The sequence below is a fragment of the Adiantum capillus-veneris genome, chromosome 14 (assembly GCF_014529385.1).
Source record: "Adiantum capillus-veneris isolate H3 chromosome 14, ASM1452938v2, whole genome shotgun sequence".
In the NCBI taxonomy this organism is placed as follows: domain Eukaryota; kingdom Viridiplantae; phylum Streptophyta; class Polypodiopsida; order Polypodiales; family Pteridaceae; genus Adiantum; species Adiantum capillus-veneris.
In genome coordinates, this window is record NC_140944.1 from 136765106 (window position 1) to 136785299 (window position 20194).

Here is a 20194-nt window from a genome sequence, read left to right on the forward strand (position 1 = left end):
TTGGTGTCTCCTAAATCCACCACCTCATTTTAAAGAAAGTATGTAGCCAATTTCTGAAGGTGGGTGCATTTAGAAATCCACCACTTGAAACTATTGACCTCGCTGCAAAAAGCAAAGCAATCATGGTAAAAATCGTTGCCATCCCTTGAACCCGCTTGGGGAGCTGCCCCAAATCTTAAAAAATGTGGCTTTAAAACTAAAATGCCCTCAAGCTTTTATCATGGCTTTACCTGACTCAAATCTGAGTTGTATATCAAAAGTTAGAGCAATTTTGGTGAACTGCACTTAAAACAGGACTCCAAACAGTCTCAAAATTAGGACACAAGAATTTTTACTTGTACGGTATGCCAAATACGAAGAATAGAGAGCCAGAAGGTCCACCATTTGTCCAAGCTAAACTCAATTGAATCATAGAGAACCACATTATAAAATAAGCATGGAGAAATGGTGAAAGGTCCACCACTTGGCCAACCTTATTCCCATCGTAGCATAGAGAGATGCAAGGTCCATAGTCTAAGTTGCATATGTAAAATTAATATAAGGTCCACCACCTATCCAAGATAAGTCCCATTGAGGCATACAAAACCACAAGGTTCACTACATGTCAAAGCTAAGTTTCATCAAAGCAAAGAAAGACACAAGGTCCACAATCTAAGCTACCCATGGGAAATTGATGTAAGGTCCACCACTTGTCCAAGCTAAGCTTCATCAAAGCATATAGTAAATGTCCGCAATCTAAGCTATGCATGGAAAAATTGATGCAAGGTCCACCACTTCTCCAAGCTAAGCTCCATTGAAGCATTGAGAGCCACTCCGTTGAAGAATACATAGCCAAAATGTCCACCACTTGTTCAAGATAATCTCCATTGAAGCATAGAGGGACACAAGGTCCACAATTTAAGGTAAACATGGAGAAATGATTGTACGTCCATCACTTGTTCAATCTTAAGCTTCATGAAAGCATAGAGAGCCACAAGGTCCACCACTTGTCCAACCTAATCTCCATTGTAGCATAAATACCTACAAGGTCCATAATCTAATCTATGCACAGAGAACTGATGCAAGGTCCACCAATTGCCCAAGCTAAGACTCATTGAAGCATAGAGAACCACAAGGTCCAATACTTGTCCAAGATAATCTCCATTAAAGCATAGAGGGCCACAAAGTCCATAATTCAAGCTATGCATTTAGAATTCGCTGCAAGGTCCACCACTTGTCCAAGATAAGATTCCTCCATTTAAGCATAGAGACCTACTTCATTGAGGAATAGAGAGCCAAAAGGTCCACCATTTGTCCAAGATAAACTCAATTGAAGCATATAGGGCCACAAAGTCCACATTATAAACTAAGCATGGAGATGCAAGGTCCACCACTTGTTGAAACTTCATCTTCATTGAAGCATATAGAGCCACAAGGTCCACCACTTGTCTAACCTAATTTCCATTGTAGCATATAGAGATGCAAGGTCCATAGTCTAAGTTGCATATGGAAAATTAATGTAATTTCCACCACCTATCCAAGCTAAGGTCCATTGAGGCATAGAGAACCACAAGGTCCACCACTTGTCCAAGCTAAGGTCCATTGAGGCATAGAGAACCACAAGGTCCACCACTTGTCCAAGCTAATTTTCATCAAATCAAAGAGAGTCACAAGGTCCACAGTCTATGCTACACATGGGAAATTGATGTAAGGTCCACCACTTGTCCAAGCTAAGCTTCATCAAAGAATATTGAGTGAGAATTTCCATAATCTCCACCAGTTCTCCAAGCTAAGCTCCATTGAAGCATTGAGAGCCACTCTTGAAGAATAGAGAGACAAAATGTCCACCACTTGTTCAAGATAATCTCAATTGAAGCATAGAGGGACACAAGGTCCAAATTTAAGCTAAGCATGGAGAAATGATGGAAGGTCCATCACTTGTTTAAGCTTAAGCTTCATTCAAGCATAGAGAGCCACAAGGTTCACCACTTGTCCAACCTAATGTCCATTGTAGCATAAATATCTACAAGATCCATAATCTAATCTATGCATGGAGAGATGATGCAAGGTCCACCACTTGTCCAATCCTAAGATCTATTGAATCATAGAGATTCACAAGGGCCACCAATTTTCTATGCTAAACTTGTTTCTAGCATAGAGTCCCACTCTATTGAAGAATATAGAGCCAGAAGGCCAACCAAATGTTCAAGATAATCTCCGTTGAAGCATAGAGATCCACAAAGTCCACATTCTAAGCTAAGCATGGAGAAATGATGCAAGGTCCACCATTTGTTCAAACTTAAGCTTCATTCAAGCATATAGAGCCTCAAGGTCCACCACTAACCCAAATTACATTGTAGCATAGAGAGTCCACAATTTAAGTTAGGTATGGAAAATTTACTCAAGACCCACCACTTATCCAAGCTAAGCTCCATCAATGCATAGAGAGACACAAGGTCTACAATCTATGCTATGCATGGAGAATTGATGTAACCTCCATCAATTGTTCAAGCTAAGCTTAATCAAAGAAAATAGAGCTAAAAGGTCCACAACCTAAGCTATGCACGGAAAATTGATGCAAGGTCTACAACTTCTCCAAGCTAAGCTCCATTGAAGCATAAAGAACCACTCCATTGAAGAATAGAGATCCATAATGACCACCACTTATTTAAGATAATCTCCATTGAAGCATAGAGGGCCATAAGGTCCACAATTTAAGCTAAGCAAGGAGAAATGATACAAGGTCCACCACGTGTTCAAGCTTAAACTTCATTCAAGCATAGAGAGCCACAAGATTCACCACTTATCCAACCCAAATCTCCATTGTAGCATAGAGAGTTACAAGGTCCACAATGTAATCTATGCATAGAGAATTGATGCAAAGTCCACCACTTGTTCAAACATAAGCTCTATTGAAGCATAGAGATCCACAAGGTCCACCACTTGTCCAAGCCTAAGCTCTATTGAAGGATAGAGATCCAAAAGGTCCACCACTTGTCCAATCTAATCTTCAATACATCATATAGAGCCACAAGGTCCAACCAAAGCACACATAGCCAGAATGTCCACAATCTAAGGTATGCATGGAAAATTGATGCAAGGTCCACCACTTCTTCAAGCTAAGATCCATTGAAGCATTGAGCATCACTTCATTGAAGAATAGAGCGCCGTAATGTCCACCACCTATTCAAGATAACCTCTATTGAAGCATTGAGTTACAAAAGGTCCACAATTTAAGCTAAGCATGGAGAAATGGTGTAAATTCCATCACTTTTCAAGCTTAAGCTATATTCAAGCATAGACAGCCACAAGGTCCACCACTTGTCCAACCTAATCTCCATTATATCATAAATACTTTCAAGGTCCATAATGTAACATATGTATGGAGAACTGATGCAAGGTTCACCACTTGTTTAAGCTAAGATTTATTCTAACATAGAGACCCACTCTATTTTAGAATAGAGAGCCAAAAGTTCAACCACTTGTCCAAGCTAAGATCCATTGAAGCATAGAGAGCCACAAGGTCCACAATTTAATTTAGGCATGAAGAATGGATGCAAGGTTCCACCACTTGTCTAAGAAAATTCCCATCAAAGCGTAAAAAGCAACAAGGTATATGACTTATCCAAGCTAAGGTCAGTCAAGAATGGAGAGTCCACAGTCTAAGTTAGGCATGGAAGAAAAATGCATGGGTCCACTACTTTTTAATCTAAGCCCCATCAAAGCATAGAGAGCCACAAGGTCCACCACTTGTTCAAGCTTAGCTCATTTGAACAATATAGAGCCACAAGATCCTTAGTCTAAGTTGAAATGCTGCAATGTCCACTACTTGTCTAAGCTTAAGCTTCATTAGGAAGAATGAAGAGCCACAAATCCCACTACTTGTCCAAGTGAACCTCCATTAAAGTTTCTAGAGCCACATTTTAAGTTAGGCATGGATAATTGATGCAAAGTTTCATCACTTGTTCATGCTAGGCCCCATCAAATCATAGAGGGTTAGAAGGTCCACCACTTGTTCAAGCAAGATTCATTGAACCATGAAGAGCCACAAGGTCCACAACCTTGCATTGATAATTGATGCAAGGTACACCACTTGTCCAAACTAAGCTTCTTTGAAGCATAGAGAGCCACAAGGTCCACCACATGTCCAAGCTAAGCTCCATTCAAGCATGGATATTCAAAAGGTCCAGAATTTAATTTAGGTATGGTGTAAATTTGATGCAAAGTCCATCATTCAAACATAGAGAGCCACAAGGTCAACCACTTCTTGAAGCTTTTGTAGCATGTAAGCTCCATTGAAGCATAAAGTTCCATAAGTTTTTCCAATTGTCCAAGCTAAGATCCATTCAAGAATAAATAGCCATACAATCCAAAGATTAAGTTAGGCATGATAGAGAATTGCTATAAGGTACACAAGTTGTCTAAGATAAGCTTTATAGAAGCATATAGAGCCGCAAGGTCCATAATATGATCCAAAGACTAAATTAGGATAGAGAATTGATATAAGGTAAACCAATTGTCCAAAATAAGCTTCATAGAAGTATATAGAGCTATGCATGGAAAATTGATGCAAGGTCCACCACTTGTTCATGTTTAAGCTTCATTCATGTATAGAGAGCCACAAGGTCCACCACTTATCCATTCTAAGATCCATGGAATCATTGAGGGCCATAAGATCCACCACTTGTCCAAGCTATGATCCATTGAATCATAGCAAGACTTAAGGTCCACCACTTATACAAGCTAATCTCCACTGAATCATAGAGAGACACACGTTTCACCACTCATCCAAGCTAAGCTCCATTGAAGCATAAGGAGCCACAAGGTCCATTGTCTATTGCTATGTATGGAAAATTGATGCAAGGCTCACCACTTGTCTAAGCTTAAGCTTCATACAAGCATAGAGAGACACAAGGTCCACCACTTATCCAAGCAAAGCTCCATTGAAGTATAGTGGACCATAAGGTACAACACTTATCCAAGCTAAGCTCTACTAAAGCATAAAGAGACATAAGGTCTACCACTTGTCCAGGATAAGCTCCATTGATGCATAGAAAGCCATTAGATCCAACACTTGTCCAAGCCTAAGCTTCATTCAAGCACAAAGATCTACAAGGTCCACCATCCCTTGTCACGGCTAAGCTCTATTAAAGCATAGGAACCTCTAGGTTCACAACTTATTGAAGATAAGCTCCATTGAAGCATAGAGGGCCATATGCTCCATGAATTTTCCAGGTTAAGCTCCATTGAGGCATAGAGATCCATAAGGTCCAAAGTCTAAGCTGGGCATGGGGAACTGATGCAAAGTTCACCACTTGTCCAAGCTAGGCTCCATTGAAGAATAGAGAGCCCATTGAAGTATAGAGAGCCGCGAGGTCCAACACTTGTCCAAGCTAGGCTCCATTGAAGAATAGAGAGCCCATTGAATTATAGAGAGCCGCGAGGTCCAACACTTTTCCAAGCCAAACTCTATCACTAAAACAAAAAGAGTGACAACCTCTGAAACTTCTCCAAGCTAAACTCTATTATTGACACACAGATAGCCACAAGGTCCACCACTTGTCCAAGCTAAGATTCATTAAAGTATAGACAACCACAAGGTCTACAATCTAAGCTAGGCATGGGGAATTGATGCAAGGTGCACCACTTGTCCAATCTAAGCTCTATTGGATCATAGAGAGCCACAAGGACCATAGTCTAAGCTAAGCATGGAGAATCGATGCAAGGTCCACCACATGTACAACCTATCATTGACTATTATATCTAGCAGCATGGCTTGCTTGGTTTCTAGATCCACCACTTGTCCAACCTAAATTAAAAGTTTTCCGCTTGGATTTAAATTTTCCCGCTTGGATTCAAAATTCAAAATTTATTGCTTGAATTTTAAAATTTCCCGCTTCAATTCAAAATTTTCTACTTGAGGAAGATGTTATAGAATTAGATCAAGGTCCACCACTTGTCCAACCTCAATCTATAACCTTCTTTATATTGAGAACCTATCTTATTTCATCGCAATATAGGTAAATTTTCATTTCATGTATTATTTATGAGCCTCTCCTAGTTTCAACTATCATCTTCATTAGAAACCTCAGTAAGCTACATTACCTTTGCTGAGAAATTAAACAAGGAATCACATTTACAAAGGCGTTGGACATAAAGTAGAAAAATACCGAGAAAGCAAATTCACTGGAAGACACAAGTAAGTCAACTATTGAAATTACATGCTTATGTACAATGTTTTTTTTTAGGTATATGTATTTATGTCATGTATCCATACTATGTCATGTACAAGCATATGTATTTGTATGTTCTATATGTATATCACCATGAGATAGTATACATTTCTACCACATGCATATACATAAAAATATGTACCTACATACATAGGCAAAGCAAACACACTACCAGCTATATTCACAACATGCATACACTACATAAATATTTATTACCAATGGATGCACCTACAAAAGTAGGATAAATAGAGCAAGAATTAGAAATTTGGATTTTGTGTATATGTATGTGTGAGAGAGATAGAGTATCTACATAAATATGTGTGATTTGGTGTGTATGTGGGTCTGTATGGGATCAAGGAAGGTGAACAGTGTGAAGGAAAGGAGTTTTCATCATGTTTATGTGTGGGTTGTGTGTGTGTGCGCAAAACATTCATGTATATGTGTGTGTAAGAAGGCATCAGAGAGAAAGAGAACTGTTTTGGTTTCTTGGAGAGCAAAACATAAATACAGAAACCTGATGTAGATGGAGAGTGAGAGAGAGAGAGGGAGATGAAATGCACCTTGTCATGGTTGGCTCCCATAGACCTTTCTCGGGGTGTTGCCCCAAACCCCACAGGGAGTGCCGCCCCTTGACCCCGCAAGCAAGTTCCTAAAATAGCACCTTGGACAATGTCCATTACAACTAGGTCCATCACTTGTACAAGATATGATCTAATATAGCAATGTCTATAGAGTTATAGTATTCACAACCCTTGTGTAATGTGTAATGTAACTTATACAAATTTTTTCCAAAGAGAATTTATCTATAAATATGAACTTAACAAGGTGTTTCTTTTCAACTTACAGGATGGACTTTGAATCTGGGGAGAAAGTGCATATGGTACTTGATAGTGAATTTATTGGTATTGGTTGTGTGTGTAGAACAAATCCCGATTCCACTTGTGGCGGTACAAAGATAGGGCAAGGAAATGTATCTATACTAGTGGAGGAATGTTTGAAGGATGTGGTCCTGCCTTTTTCTACAATGGATACTACATCTCTCCAAAGCTCATTATGGAGTGTTGTTCGATGGCCTAAGCTTCTTCTGTAGAAATCCATAATGAATGACAACATAATTGACACAAATGAAAGCTACAGTGGTGATGAACAAGGGGATCATCTTGATCCTCTAGTTACATATGCAATACCTATTACAAGCCTAGAGTTTGAAATGTCAATATGTGAATCTTGGAGAAATCAAAGGGTCCTTTTAAAGGAAGACAAAATGATGCACAATGTGAATGAAGGGACCAGCTTGTATGTATTTCCACATGATTATGTCAATTTGCAGGTACTTGGTGATGACATTATGGGTGTAGTATTTCAAGGGAGAATGCAATCAGTGAGAATATGCTTGAAGTGGAAAGCATTACTTTGCTAAAGTATCCCATCCAACATACAACCATGTTGGATGGGAGCCCACTACAACGCTTTGTTCCTATTGATGGGATACATACTAGACGTGAGGATGTATCCAATGATGACCATGCTGGGAAAAAACTTGATGGTAGTGTTGATGTCCCTTTGCTAAGGAAGAGACGATACAGTTTTATCAATAGGACTCAAAAAGTGCAAGCAGCACCAGCTTCTACTTTTTATTTTTCAGTGAGTCAATTCAAAGGGTTTTATGCATTGATTGTTGTGGAAACAAATGCTTTCACTTTGTAAATCGTGATTTGGTGACAAAATTACAACAAGAATACTGGGGAGAGTCTCGAAAAGCATGCACAAATTAAGTATATGGTGTTCTATCTATATGCTATCATAAAGATGAGAAGATGCGATACCAATTCAAGATAAATGGCTCTATTGTTTGCTGCAGAGCATGGTATGAGCTACATGGAATACCAAAGACATCATTTTACTGCTACAAGGAAAATTTTGAAAATGGTGTGTGCCAATATGTGCATGGTAACACATGTACATTGAGAAGAGGACTTCAACATACTAGTTAAGCAAGAGCACTATTAAATAAATTTGTGGATAACAACTCTAAGAAGATGCCACATAGAAGTAGAACCCTACTAGGTGTGGCTCAAGAGAGACTCAATTAGTGATTCAATGTACAAACAAGTTGACATTTTAAGCAAAATCAACACAACACTCGACCAAATGGGCTATGAGAAGAAGTTATCTCAATCTTCTTTTGGTAGAATTTGGAACAAAGAGTATCCACGTGTCACTTTAACAAAGACAAGTGAGTTCTCTAAGTGAAATGTCTGTAGTTCAATCAAGGCAAGGCTAGAAGCTAAACATTCTTGAAGAGAGATCTCTTCTCTTGAGAGAAAGAGAAGTTCACATGGCACAACATAAGAGTTGTAGGAGCTTATATTATGCATGGCGCATATATTCAGAAACTCAACCACAAAAGTATGTTTGTATAATCCATGATAAGATGGATCAAAAGAAGACTTCCATTCTTTGATTACACATTGTTCCTAAGGGTGTGAATTTAGGATACAATTTGCAGGTGGCTTTGATGGGTATAATCACTCATGGCCATGGAGAAGGTCATTATGGTCACTATGTCTTGAATGGTTTGTGACCAGCTGATCCAAGTCTTTCAATTGGCTCAATTGCTAATTGTTTACATAACTTAGAGAGGATAGATAAGCATCCTCTTGATGATCTAGCAACAAATGGACTACCAAGGAGTAGTATCTCTCTACTACATGCTTTGAACTCAAGGGATGCTTTAGAACACCACAACTTGAGTGATGGAAAAGAGACCATCGTGCAACCATCGAAAGCTACAAAAGCAGAATTGGGGTCAACATTTTGCAAGTTTCCAGAGAACTTGTTACTACAATTGGATAATTGTGCAGGGGAAAACAAAAATCGATACTTATTTGCCTATTTGCCAATTCTTGTTGCAAGGGGTGTTTTTAAAACAATCCAACTAGGATTTTTGATGGTTGGGCATACCCATGAGGACATAGATGCCATGTTCAATAAGTTTTCAAAGAAATTACGAGTTACACAAACATATACTTTGCCACACTTGATGCATACATTACGAAATAGCTCGTCTTCATCTCGGGCCCCATTTTTTCTTGAAAAGGTCCCCGATTTCAAGAAATATTGTGATGGTTATCGTTGTGATGGACAAGACATACTTGTTGGACATTCCAAACAACTTCAATTCAGGATTTTTATGCAAGATGAGACACCAATGATGCAGTATAAGGCACATGTAGGTGTATCAAGTTGGAGTGGAACCATTTGCCTTTGGAAAATAGGCATAGAAGGCAATCCAAGGTTGCCACATGGAGATCCACCTTTGGTGCCAATGGCAGAATCTGTCAAGGCTCACGAAGAAGTGATTTTAGGGTTGAAGAATTATATTAAGTTTTGGCAAAATCTAGAGAATGGTTCAAATGTTCCACGGTATTATATACCTCTGTGATAGATTACTGGAGTAAGGTGATTGACGAACCTCTTTCTTTTATATAATTAAGAGAGTTTCTTCAAATTCATGCTTTGTTCATCCTCTTGACTTTTGGTGTTTATCGACACCACAATCCAATAAGATTTTCACTCTATCTTATCAACAAGTTTGTCTCCTTTTTTCCCATTTTAAGTTGGAAATTCCCCAATTACATGAATTTGGTCAATTTGGAGATTCCCATAATGCGAGATTTCTACCATAATACCTAATATGGTCTTATTAGTCTTTGATTCATTTTTGCACATTATAGTGGGAATGAGGTATGATTCTAGTGTTTTTGTACAATAGATAGTCAAGAGTAGTATCTTCTAGAGTGAAAAAGGTTAGGTGCACTAATGACAGACAGCACCTTTAAGCCAAAAAGACCCTGAGTAATGATAGAGTCCTCACCTGCATCCATATAAATAACTTAACAAATTCGTTAACCTTGAATATGTATTACATGTTTTAACGAATTTATTAGTTTTTATCCATGTCTTACTTAAATTTTTTTTACCTTAACCCTACCATCCAATATTGTTTGCATTTGTCACTATATTTCTTGAGAGAGTTTCATCAATTCTTATCATTTTCATTTTTTTATGATCTTAAGGTCATCACTCCTTCAAATAAAAAAATGAGAACATAGGTTATAAATAGTTAGTAAACACCCCCATTTTTAAAAAAAAAAATTGTTTAAATAGGATAAGTTCTTATCAGAAGGCCCCTAGCCCTTCTGATCCAAGTGTTTCACCCAAATTAGTGTCCCAAAGAGGTTTAAGATATGAGGTCTTTTTGTTGTTTTGTCAAGTTCACGATCTTTTAATATATAAGTGCTAGTAAGATGACAAATGCTCAAAATCTGCCAAAGTTTTCTTTAACTGTTCTGAGAGACTAATTAAAACATAATGTCTAAAGTGTAAAAAACTACTCGAAGTAGTACTAGACCAGAAGTTAGCCTTATTCCTTCAATAATATGATACTTTACTAGATACAGCCAGGCTGGCAAAGGTATATGATCAAAAGACTTGTTTCAAAGTGCATGAACACTAAGAAAGGTGAACCACTAAGTCGTCTAAGTTTTTTGTAATTCATAGCATGAAAGGGCCAAGTAACCAAGATCTTTTTATGTGATCAATGGTAAAACTAAATCATTCAACATTTACAATCTAGCAAGATGAGTATCTTTTATCATATAGGTCGGGAACGAGACAGTAGCATTAAAAGGGTGTGCATTAATCCAAAAAAAAAAAAGTCTAGTGAAAAAAGTGCACAATAGCTAGGTAAAAAACCTTCTAGTCCAAGCCTAGTATTTTTTTTAAAACCCAAATATCAATCCTGCACCGCGTTTACGCGGACCAGTAATGTCATAGATGACTCCCCTACTCGAGAGTTTTTACTAATCCAGTTTCCACCTGTTATACAACTTATGCTAGGAAATAGGCCAAGCAAACCCAACAACTAAAACCAAACAAAATCAACGGGGAAAGGAGTCCATATTGCTCAATCAATCCCCATAACTTTAGATTTACACAGTACACTTGTGATCGGCGGATCAACTGAGGTAGCCAGAATTTTTTCTTTTATATGACAGTATCAGTACAAGCACCTTAGATTAAAGTTTTTTTATAAAAAAATGTCTTAGTAAAATTTTGAAAGTAGAAAAAAACAATTGGTTTGTTTTTAGAGTGAATATGGCACCAACCTGAGAAGGAAGGTTTTGATCAACCGACTCCATGGAGTTTTTTTGTTAGGAAATCAAGATTCAATGCACAACATGCAACACCCACACTCAACTCTCTTTCCAAAACACTCGCATGTCAAGGCTAAGTGAGAAGAAGAGCATCCCTCACCTCTATTTATAGTGGTTGAAGGAGGTAGTGCCATCAAATTTGAGAGGAGATAATCCCTCAAATCATACATCCACAATCAGATTAGGGCCCGAGATAACCAGCTCCACAAAGCAAGTATTAGGGGTAAATAGTAAAGGTGTAGAAAATATCAAGCGGCACGATACCTCAGTATGATTCCCGTTGCCTGTGGCTATGCAGTTTACAGACGGCTAAGGTACTGGAGTAGGGAAGAGAGAAGGGAATAATGGTTTAGGGATAGTTTTCCAAAAGATTATTATCACAACACCTCGGGGGGAGAGTTTTTAATAAAGTCTACGTCTTGTTTATGTAAGGGTCAAGAACCCCCCCTTTTTTTACTAGGGCTTTAGGGTTTTTTCCCATAATATAGTTAGGAGATAAAGTTTTAAGAGGTGGTTTACAGTAGCACATGTAGTAAGGGTTTTCTTCAAAAGCTACAAGTCGGGTGATACACTGCAAAAGTATTCACCCCTCAATTTCTCTTTAAGTTTAAATGGTGCAAAGTCTGAGTGGGGGGTTTAACAACTATCACTTCCTTCATACATTAGTGGGCTCAATGGGAGTGAGGTATTTCCTACTTCAATGTGGGATATTTTGATGCATAGGTTCTAGTTTAGTTTAGATACTTTTGCAATGTTATATAAGCCAGATTAGTAACTAACAGAGAAGTGTGTGTGTGTTTCAATAACAATATAATTTATACACCAAAGAATCCTTTCAGATTACAAAAGACCCTAGAAACTGTGTCAATGAAAAGGTAGTATAATTTACATTAATAGTACAGAATAGTCTTATACACAAGTGCTCAAATCAAGAGCTAGAAGATGTAATAGTCTGCCATCTTCAAGCCAAGGAACTTTGAAAACCATAGTTGAGAAGGTAACCCTCACCTGCAACCTTTGGAACAACACAACATTTAGTTAGCATTGGTACCGTATGCAGGTGATGAAAGGGTATTCCACATGTTATAGATGTCACCCAACTAGATTGCTTTCAAAGAAAAATAGTAAGGAACCATAACATATATACAGAGATGGTTTCATTTACAAGCTCTTATGAGATAAAGTTCAGCAAAAGAAGCTATTCAAGTGCCTCTACCAGTATATGCATGAGGAATACTCACAACCATCAAATAGTTCGGACAGCAATCCATTTCAATGCCAAAAGTCACCTGAGAATGAGTTGGAGCATCAAAGTCCATAATAGCTTGCTTATCCTTGCTCTTTGCCATAGATCCAACATTTAACACTACCCCTTTGTAGGTAAAATCCTCACAGTCCTATAGTACAGACACTTCTCGCAAATACACACACCACTAATGCTAAGTAAGCATGTAAAGCACACCTTTTTATAGGTTTTGGAGCAAGTGGCCACCTTCCTTCTTAGCGGTACGGCGGGCCCGGCTTCAAGAGGGGGATGGTGTAGCAACACCTCCAGGTACACACACACACACACACACACACACACACACACACACACACACACACACACACACACACACACACACACACACACACACACACACACACACACACACACACACACACACACACACACACAGAATGAGATAACACTTAGAGGGTGTTGTAGCACAGACCTGTCAGGAGGGATACACCGTGAAGTTAAGCAAAAAATGACAGAGTTTTTAGAGCCAAAAAAACCCGCCGAATGAACATGTGTGTGTGTGTGTGTGTGTGTGTGTTGGCATTTAAGGCGTGTCATTTAAGGCACCTCCAAAATCTGAACTACTGAATTACCTACTATATTTCACCAAGGACTCCCTAGATCACTTAGCCCCAGAAAATAACGTCCAAGGAATTTAACATATTGTCAACCACCCATATTTACACCATTTTGAGAATCACCAGTCCCAATATCCCAATAATACCAGTATCAGTATAGTATTAGTGCACAAGTAGCACCAGTATCAGTACATAAGTAGCATCAATCCATTATTTTAAAGTAGACAACCCGTACTAGTACCAATACACAGTAGTATCAGTACCAGTAGCACCAATATTTGTCCATTATAATATTGTACACAAACAGTGCCAGTTCCAGTGCCAGTATATCACATAAGTAATTGTGCTACACATTATCTACATGAAAAGGTTATGTGAATCTCATGTTTCACCTTACGTGAGACATACAACACCAACACCGTATAGAACCAGTTCATAATGCCTATACTATCCCTTACTCTATCCTAGCTAGGTAAAGGGTCAACCTATTTTTTTCTCACCAGTTCTAGTATCACCAGTACCAAACCAATAAAGCACCAGTCCACCTGTAGCACCAGTACCAATACACAAGTATCATCAGTCCAGTATATTACAGTTACACAATAGTACTAGTATCAGTTTAGTGCCAGTACACAGGAAGTACCAGTACCATTTTCACAAGTAGCACTAGTAAGAGCTCTGATACCACATAAGACCTAGGAGACTGTGATGTTGAATCCACCACCCTACCACCCTATATAGGCCAGCTCCTAGCCCTAGCCATAATATGGATCCCCGGTCCACACTGGTCCAGTCCGAGCCCCTGGCTCAGATCTTTGACCCCGTAGGTTGAGCCTTGCTCCTTAGGATCCTTGTCCTAATAGCTCCTCACTATTCTAGCATTTTCTCCACCCACATAGTGCTTCTCCCCTTTCTCACACTACACCGCACCGTGCACTCATCTGCACGAGGGCACTCACACAGAGGATATTGTGGTCAGGATAGGGGTTGGGGTCGCTTCTCGTCTCTTTTTTGTCATCTTTCAAGAGCTTGATATCATGTTTTAAGGCTTGAGACATGAATTCACTTAGCATATAAATGTTTGGCATGGTGAGGAAGAGATCTTTTACATCATCCCTTTGGCCCCACATCAAAATTTATAGATGTAATAATCTTCATGCCATGCTAGATCAAAAGTGAGTTGCCTAAATTCAGACACATAGACCAATGCAGGGCAAGAGCTTTTTCAAGCTTGGTTCGGAAACACTTGTGTATCTACTTCTCCAAAGGTTGCTAAGGACTCTTTTACAAAAGCCTCAAAGTCATAGAGTAGAGGAGAGTCTTTTTCAAGCACGAGTGCAAACCAAGAGAGGGCCATACCTGAGAGAAGTTTGCCAACAAGACCAACTTGGGAAGCACTCGCATGATCGTACTTTGGTTGCATGCATATTAATAGCCTCACTTGTTGGAGGAGGCTTAGAACTTTGACCTTGTCCCGGATCAATTTTTTAAAGGTAGGCTAACCTTGGGCTCCTTCCTTTGTAGAGGGATGGTTGAAGAGAGGACTGGGTGGTGGTTAATGTTGGGTTCGCATAGTTCTTAGACCTGGTGCCACTTACAATTGTGCATTGCTCTCATGTATCTTTTGAATTTGTTTCTACAAGTTTTGCAACGTGGTTGTGACACCGTCCAGTACAAATTCCATGTCACGGAGTGGAGTCTTGCCAAACTATTATGAGTGTATCGACCTACAGGAGAGAAGGCGCTCACAATACCAGAGCTTGGTGTTTGATTGCAAGGCTTTTAATTACAACACTTGTTTGGCAATGATAAGGGTTGAGTGCAAGGATTGCAAAAATTAGGCTTGATTATAAGATTGGGGCTAGAAGAGCTTACAAGGTTTGATTGCAAGGATTTAAGATTTAAGTGCAAGATGAGAGCTAGAAGAGGACTTGTCTCAAAAGAGCCTCACAAATGGTGTTGGCAGAACTAAGGCTTAAGTTCAAGATGAGATCTAGAAGAGGACTTGTCTCAAGAGCTTCACAAATGGTGTTGGCAAAACTAAGGGGCTTTGTAGTGCAAGACCTCTACTTATAGTGAAGCCTAAGGAGGTTAAGAATTTTCTAGGCTCTACCTTTTAGAACCTTCTAGCTCTTCTAGAACCGTCTAGTTCTTCTAGAACCTTTAGTTTCTTCCTAGAACTTTTTAGATTCTTCTAGTTACTTATGTAACCTTCTAGAAAGCAGGGCTTTTGAAGATGTTGAATCATTGGCGAGTGCATGGTATGTCTTCATGTGTGTAACGTGAGAACAAGTGATTGAAAGGTTGGAGTCTTGCTACATCCCGTATGAATTTTTGCATAATCACTTGAGCGTTGTGTATGGGCCAATTTCGGGGGTTTCACTATGTGTAAAACTACCATATCACGTGCGTTCAAGACATGTTTGTAGAACCCCTTATCTGTGAGTTTTGTTAGAAATATAATGTACCCTTTTCTTTTAAAATGTGTGATTTTTTTCAAATTTGAAAAAGTAATGCCCTTATGTATATATATTTATGTAGGTTTCAAGAACTTTAATTACCTTCTATTGAACTCACGTGATAGGTTACATTTTTATTAGATGACCTTCCCGGGGGGCCAATGTACGTGTGAAGGAGGGACTCGCTCAAGCCTTGGCACTATTGTGGATAGTGGAGAAGTACTTTGTCTCCTTTATCATACTCAACTAGTTTGCAGCCACCATCGTAGTAGCATTTCTACCATGCTTGATCTTGATGCACGTTATGTAGGAGATCACCACGAAGTAGAGGCTGAACTTGCAGCATATGATGTAGCCATTCTATGGAATCACCTTTGGAGGGATTCAAATAAAGGTCCTTCATATCAGGAGGAAGCCAGGGATCCCTACCATAGAGTGCACGAAAAGGACTCACTCTGGTGGAGGCTTGTACAGATGTGTTGTAGGCATAAATGGCGTATGGGAGGATCCGATGACATTCCTGATGTAGTGGGTCAATAAAATCAGAGATGACTTGTTTAATGGTCTTGTTAAGCCTCTCAGTCAATCCATTAGTCTAAGGGTGATAAGGTGATATAAAAAGTTGTTGAATGTTGAGAACATGTGATAAAATCTGTAAAACTTCACTTATAAACTATGTGCCTTAGTCAAAGAGTAATTGGATTTGGGCGTCGTGAGTAAATATCATCTTTTGAAGTAGAGCATTGGCGGTGGTGTTGGCTATGACATCAGGCATGGCAATTGCTTCGCAGCATCGTGTTAAATAGTCAGTGGCCACTAAGATGTCGTGTTTACCCTACAGTGAAATTGGAAAAGGCCCCATGAAGTCCCATCCAACTAACTTGAATGGTTCTTGGACTGTGATTGGTCGACCTTTTGTCAGGGGGTTTTGATTTTTTGGCATGTTTGGCACTATTGCAAGAAATTTGATATTGTGTGGCGTAGGTTTGGCCAATAATAATGCTTCCAAATCCTCTCTAAAACCTTATGAAATCCTTAATGTTCTGATACAAGATGACCATAATAGTGTTGTAGGTACTCAGCTCGTAATGTTGCGGGGACATAGATGTGTGGTTGTTGACCTGGTGTTGTGTAAAACACAACATTATTGATGATGATGATGAATTTTGTTGGGGAGAAAGATGGGTAGATTTCACTTTTTGGTGGATGCGGGATTGAATTTCTAGGTCCTTTTGTTGTAGAACAATGATCTAATGCAAGTGGATTGGAAGATCTGAAGCAGAAGGTGAAAATTGGGTGTTTTGGACTTCTTCTTGGGATAATTCATTAGTAATGTAGTTGGTTTCACCCTTCTTGTATTTTATTGTGAAGGTATACCCTTGCAAGGTAGAATCAAATGTAGTAAACGACCTGAGGGGTGATGTTTATGTAAGAGGGGAATGATAGGTTGATGGTCAGTTTTGACTAAACGGTGTGATCCATGCAAGTATGGGTGTAATTTAGAAAATGCCCATAAAACAGCTAGTAATTCTTTCTCTGTGGTTGAATAGTTCTACTCAATAGAGGTAGGAGATCGGCTAATGAAGGAAATTGGACGCCAACCAGCTTCCTCAATCTGCAAGAGGACAGCTCCTAAACCCTGGCTAGATGCATCTGTCTATAATAAAAAGGGCTTTTGAAAGTTGGGGTGAGCAAGGAATGTTGCTTTTAAAATAAGTTCTTTGAGCTTGTCAAAGCTTTGTTGACATGTAGAAGTTCATTGATACTTTGATCCTTTTTTTGAGTAGCTGCCAAAGAGAATAGGTGATTGAGGCCATCTAAGGGAAAAATCTCAAGGAGAAGTTTGCCATCCCAAGAAAACTTTGAAGGTTTTTCACATTGGAAGGAGGAGGATAATCCTAGATGGCTTTTACTTTAGAAGTATCCGTCTCAATACCATTTGCAGACACAATAAAGCCTAAAAATATGAGCTTAGTTGTGCTTTCTTCAATTGGAGCTGAAATATGTGCCTTTGAATGTGTGTCAGAACTTCTCGTAGGACTTGTAGGTGTTGAATACAAGTGTGAGTATGTATCAAAATATCATCAAGATATACTAAAAGAACACCTTGCTGTGGATAAAGTTTGAAAAAATGTGTTTTTGCCATGCGTTGAAACATGCTTGCTGCATTTGATAGCCCAAAAGGCATGCGAGTAAACTGGCGGTGTCTGAAAAGCAGTCTTGTGAGCATCAACTAGGTCAAGGGGAATTTGTCAGTGTCCAGATGCTAAATCTAAGGAAGTGAAGTAACGTGACCTTCTTAATTGATCCAGTAGGTCATCAACACGGGGTAAGGGTACAGATTGTGAACAGTGATCTTGTTGAGCGGCTTCAACTTAATGCAAATTCTGTAAGAACCATCATCTTGGCAGACTAGAAGGGGCTCTGATGCCCATTCACTATTGGAAGGAGTAATCACTCCTTTCTCAAGCATCTCTTGGACGGCTTGGTTGATTTGTTCAATAGCGGCTAGGGAGCATCGTCGTGAGGCCATTTTAATTGGAGGTGAGTTACTGGTGCGTATAGAGTGGTAGGCCAGTAAGACTTATCTAAGTGGTGGTTTTTTATGTGTAAATAATTAAGGAAAACATTGAAGTAAAGCACAAACATCTTTAGTACATGTGTAAACATCCACAAGTGTGTGCTGCACATGAACAAAATTTGGACCGTTTTGTGGATAAATAAATGGAATTGGGAGTGCATGTGGGATCACCAAGTGAAGTGTATCAAATTGAAGACGATCTTTCATTTTCAGAAAACCAATTGCATCCAATTGTAATTGGGAGCAACTAGCAAGGAAGAACATAAAAATCATGAGAAACTGTATGCTGAGCAACATGAAAAGTGCAATGGGTGATTGTGCGAGAGTGGTACAATTGTTTATCATTGCCAAAGAGGACGGAAATAGGATCTGTGGTGCTAATGGGTAATTCTAGGTTCTGGACTAAAGTTTCACTAATGGAGGAAATGGTGCTACCTGTGTCAAGTAGTGCTTCATGAAGAAGCTCAATGTCTTCAGGCTTTCTTTCCAATTGTTGTATGTGCAATGCAAGAAGTTCTTCTCTACTCATTCCATCTTCCCATGGCAATACATTCCATGTAAGAACTACGTCTTCAATTGGCATCACAAGTTTTTGACCATACATCAATTCAACAAGCATATAGCCAGTAATCGAACTATGTGTGTTACAATCATCACATAATGCAAACAAAACTAACCTTGGTCAGTCTCCAAGCTTACCTTCACAAGACTTAGCCAAAGATTTAATTTGTGGAGGATGCCCTCTTTCACTCTTGTCATTGCCCTCTAAGGTTTAAGCACAAGTTAAAGCTAGTTTGATGCCCATCCTAGGGAAGAACTCCCTTGCTTTGTCAACATCCAATTCTCCTATACATCTATAGTTATCTTTCCCACACATCCATAGCATAGATCACAACTTCAAGAAGTAATTTAGATATATCTTCTATATTGTTTGTCCTCAATGCATGCCCTTCAACTTGATTAGACAAATATTCTCTTGCAATCACCAAATACCTCATTTTCCAAAGTCCTAAAGGCATTGTGACCAAGTCCACAACCCACTTTTAATGTATGGCCAATGGATAAGTTGGAGGTAGTCCATCACAATGTCGTACATTTGAATACATTTGGCATGTCACATAAAACTCCACAAACTCGCCCACATCCTTATACATCCCTTTCCACCAATACCTATCTTTTGCTTTGGAAAATGTTGCCCATACACCTTGATGTTGTTCCTATAAACTTGCATGGAAATCCTTGATGATCTCTCAATGAGAAACCTTATCACACACTACCTACAATAGTGTCCCACCTCTTTGTTTAGGATGCTTCCATAAGTAGCCATCTCTCAATAAGTATCCATATGATTTTCAATTTATCCTTTTAAATTCTTGCTTGGTTCAATCATTGTATTTTTGCAAGCTACTTAAGTAGTGACCTTTCAAGAGTCATTTACCCTCATATAACTCCTCTAAACAGGACTCAATTGAAGATACACAACATGAAAAATTAATCTTCTCATGAGAAATAGTGTAAAACTTTGTGCCTAAATCATATTTCTAAACAATCATGTCCCGCTCATCTTCATACCTTGCCCTTGACAACATATTTGCCATTCCATTGTCCTTTTCCACAATATGCTTGAACTCGAGATTCAAGGACTTTATGTAGGCTATCCGCCATAGCATAGCAATTTCAAGAGTTGAACAATTTGTAATCATTCCAAGTAGAGGAAAACAATTAGTTTCCACAACCATTGATGCCCCTATCAAGTACTCATTGGTGTCGCACCTCAATGCTATGACCACTCCCCATAATTCCCTTTTTACTTGTGCATAATCTTGCTAGCAAGAACTCAGAACCTTGGCTCCAAACCTCACC